Source organism: Tamandua tetradactyla, chromosome Y (assembly GCF_023851605.1).
Source record: "Tamandua tetradactyla isolate mTamTet1 chromosome Y, mTamTet1.pri, whole genome shotgun sequence".
Taxonomy (NCBI): Eukaryota; Metazoa; Chordata; class Mammalia; order Pilosa; family Myrmecophagidae; genus Tamandua; species Tamandua tetradactyla.
In genome coordinates, this window is record NC_135354.1 from 3631139 (window position 1) to 3635856 (window position 4718).

Sequence of the window (4718 nt, forward strand, 5' to 3'; positions counted from 1 at the left end):
TCTCTAATGGCAAGGGACATTTAGCATCTCTTCAGGTGCCTTTGGCCATTTGTATTTCCTCTTCTGAGAGGTGTCTGTTCAAGTCTTTTTCCCATTTTGTAATTGGGTTGGCTAATATCATCCTCAATGGGGAAAAATTGAAAACTTTCCCCCAAAGATCAGGAACAAGACAAGGATGTCCATTATCACCACTATTATTCAACATCATGTTGAGGTTCTAGCCAGAGCAATTAGACAAGAAAAAGAAATACAAGGCATCAAAATTGGAAAGGAAGAATTAAAACTATCACTGTTTGCAGACGATATGATACTATACGTCGAAAACCCGGAAAAATCCACAACAAAACTACTAGAGCTAATAAATGAGTACAGCAAAGTAGCAGGTTACAAGATCAACATTCAAAAATCTGTAGTGTTTCTATACACTAGCAATGAACAAGCAGAGGGGGAAATTAAGAAACGAATTCCATTTTCAATTGCAACTAAAAGAATAAAATACTTAGGAATAAATTTAACTAAAGAGACAAAAAACCTATACAAAGAAAACTACAAAAAAACTGTTAAAAGAAATCACAGAAGACCTAAATAGATGGAAGGGCATACTGTGTTCATGGATTGGAAGACTAAATATAGTTAAGATGTCAATTCTACCTAAATTGATTTACAGATTCAATGCAATACCAATCAAAATCCCAACAACTTATTTTTCAGAATTAGAAAAACCAATAAGCAAATTTATCTGGAAGGGCAGGGTGCCCCAAATTGCTAAAAGTATCTTGATGAAAAAAAACAAAGCTGGAGGTCTCAAGCTGCCTGACTTTAAGGCATATTATGAAGCCACAGTGGTCAAAACTGCATGGTATTGGCATAAAGATAGATATATTGACCAATGGAATCGAATAGAGTGCTCAGATATAGACTCTCTCATCTATGGACCTTTGATCTTTGATAAGGCAGTCAAAACAATTCATCTGGGACAGAACAGTCTCTTCAATAAATGGTGCCTAGAGAACTGGATGTCCATATGCAAAAGAATGAAAGAGGACCCGTATCTCACACCCTATACAAAAGTTAACTCAAAATGGATCAAAGATCTAAACATTAGGTCTAAGACCATAAAACAGTTAGAGGAAAATGGAGGGAGATATCTTGTGAATCTTACAATTGGAGGTGGTTTTATGGACCTTAAACCTAAAGCAAGAGCACTGAAGAAAGAAATAAATAAATGGGAGCTCCTCAAAATAAACACTTTTGTGCATCAAAGAACTTCATCAAGAAAGTAGAAAGACAGCCTACACAATGGGAGACAATATTTGGAAACGACATATCAGATAAAGGTCTAGTATCCAGAATTTATAAAGAGATTGTTCAACTTAACAACAGAAATTATACATTTTAATCTTATTTAATTCTAAGTACCTACCTACCTATCTATCATCTCTATCAATAAATAGTTTAAATGTGGATAGTTTAAATATGCAAGTTAACATACAGTTATCTTAATTGGGTGAAACAAAACAATATCCAACTCAACATTGGTTAGAAGACACTCACTTAAATTTAAAGGTGAATATTTATTGAATAAGAGAAACATTTACTATACAATTAATTCAATTGAATTGGTTGTAAAAGGCTTTCCAAAAAAAGATAACACCATGCCCAGATAATTTCACTGGTAAAACAGTGACCTTGATAGTTTAAGGACTACTTGTTATGTATTTTGTAGGAAGTCCCTTAACTTGGGTTTTCCTGATGTGCTTTGAGTAGACCGGGATGATGATTTTGGGAAGAAACACAGTGCTGAAGACCACGTTAAAGAGCACAGGAGATATATTTATTTATTCATATATATATATATATATATATATATATATATATTATATCTATATGGGTTCGTGAGTATTTATTTATACTTAATTCCAAATCACATCATTCTGTTGTTCAAATTGTAACAGCTTAAGCTACTAGGAGATTTTTCAGGCTGGTGCCTGTGCTCTTTGATATGCCTTTTTTTTTTTTTTGAGCACTTTATTTCCTGGCTCATCTTATGTATTTCTTGCCTCAGCCCTAAATCCAATAACTTCTGTAAAGACCCTTGATACGTTTTATTGGAAAATGGCATTAGAAATCAAGACCTATGCACTGGACATATTGCTATAGGGATGTCATTTTCCTAGATTATTATAGAAGACAGAGTAAGTAAATACATGTATAAGTACTAATCTATGTATACAGACACATTTATAGTTATTTCTGTATTGATTTCTATCGACATTAAGGTAAACTTCATTCTATGCTGAAATCTTGATTCTAATTCACTAAGACCTCGTTTATCCAAGGTTTCCACCACTGCCTATTTCTAACCTCCCACTACAAAAATTAGAAACCACTCACTATTTATTCATTTACTTCTTCCAAGACTGTTTACATATAAAGCAGTAACAGACTTGTAAGCTTCTACCTCCATGAAAACTAACACTTCACCAGTTTGAGAACATTTATTTTGAACAGCTCCTTTTTCCTATACTCTTAAATGTTTAGTCAAAACACTTCACAAATAATGTATGTAAACACCCTTTTTTCCCCATCTGATTGAGTTTTTGTCACATATTTGCAATACGGTTAAGATTTTGCTGTTGTTTGTTGTAGTCTGAGTCTGCTTGCCTCATGAGTTCTCCCAATATCCTGTATGATTCTTTGGTTAAATTTGGCATATTAAGGTTCATTCTTGTGTTGTAAAATTTCTATGGATTTTGCCAAATACATAGTGTTTGTATCCAACCTGCAGTGCCATATAGATTGGTTGCACCACTCTAATTTTTATTTTTACTTTTCCTAGTCAAACACTATACCCTCCCCTAAACCCTGGAAACTACAAATCTTTTTTCAATACCTGTATTTTTTGTCTTTTTCAGCATACCATATAAATGAAGCCATTTGGTATGTTTTTAAGTTTGATTTCTTTCTGTCAAAATTAATGTAAACTACTTTCTATGCCTATACCATTTGAATTAGTATACCAGCAGTCATTGAGAGTTCTTGCTGCCCTCTCTGCACTCTTACCAGAATTAAGTATTGTCTGTTAAAAAAAACAGTCATTCTATTATCCTAATTAACAAAAATGTTGAATTCATTTTCATGTATTTATGTTCTTTATGCACATCTTCTGAGGAGTGCCTGTTCAAATCTTTTGCCATTTTTAATTGTTTTGCTTTCATATTGTTCAATTTTAAGGTTTCTTTGTATATTTAATATATAAGTCCTTTATCAATTTGAAATTAAAAATATTTCTCCCAGTCTGTGGCTTGACTTTTCATGCTCTTATCAATGTTTTTTTGCAGAGAGAGCCTTTCTAATTTTGATAACTTTCAATTTACAATTACTTTAATTCATGGATCACACTTTTGAATTCAAATTTAAAATTCTGTCTGCAAACCCAAGGTAGTGTATATTTTTGTTTATGTTGTTTTCCTAGTAGTTTTAAGTACTGTATTTATGAATATGACCCATCTTGGTTTAATATTTTTGTGAAAGGTTCAGTATATGTTGAAGTTCTTGTTCTTTCTTTCTTTCTCTTTATTTATGGCTGCTCAGTTGTTCCAGTCAACACCATTTATTGAAAAGACTATTCTTTCCCACTGAATCGGGCTTACACATTTCTTGAATATATTCAAACTCAGTTCAATATATTTGCAAGGTTGTATTTTTCCCATTTCTTCCATTGATCTGTTCTTCAAATACCACATCACATTGATGACTGTAGATTTATAGAAAGCCATGATATTGGAAAACATGAGTCTTCTGGTTTGGTTTAAACTTCTCAGAGTTGTTCTCGCTGTCATAGTACTGTTGCCCTCTCTATAATCTGAAAACAATTTTGCTGATCTCTACAAGAAGTGCTTGATGAAGTCTTAACAGGATTACATTGAATCTGTAGATAAAAGTGGGAGTAATTGATGGAACAATAGTATTGAGTCTTCCAATCTGTGAATATGAAATATCTCACCAACATTTTAGATCTTCTGTTATTTCTTCCACACTATTTATAATTTTCTGAAAAAGTATTCGGAACTTATTTGCATATTCAATATAACAAATACTAAATACTTCATTTTATGATATTTAAAATGTTAATTTTCATCATTTAATTATTAATGTTTTATAGGAAATCAATTCAGGGTTTTATATTAATGCTGTGTTCTGTGCCTTTGCTAAATTTGTTTCTTAGCTCTAGGACTATTCTCTCCTAGTTTTAAGCTTAATTTGCTCTTATTCTCTAGTTTCCTAAAGTGGAAGTTTAGGTTCTTGATTATGGATCTTCTTTTTTAATATATTAACTCTGTGCCTTAATTTTCCTTGTAAGCACAGTTTTAGCTGTGTCCCATTTATTTTTGTAACTTGAATCTTAATTTCAGCTAGTTTAATATTTATTTATTTCCTTCCAGACTCTGTTGACCTATATGTTTCTAAAAAAGTGTTGTTCACATTTATTGGGAATTTTCTAGCTATCCTTCTACTATTGACTTCTAGCTTAATTCTGTCATGATCTGAAGCAAAAAATTCTGTGTATTTTTTATGCTTTTCCATTCATAAATATATAAGTTTTATGGCTCAGAATGTGGTCTATTTTTGTGGCTGTTCCCTGAGAATTTGTGAAAAATCTTTAGTCTGTTCTTGCTGAATAGAGTGTTATATAAATGTCAATTACATCAGCTTAC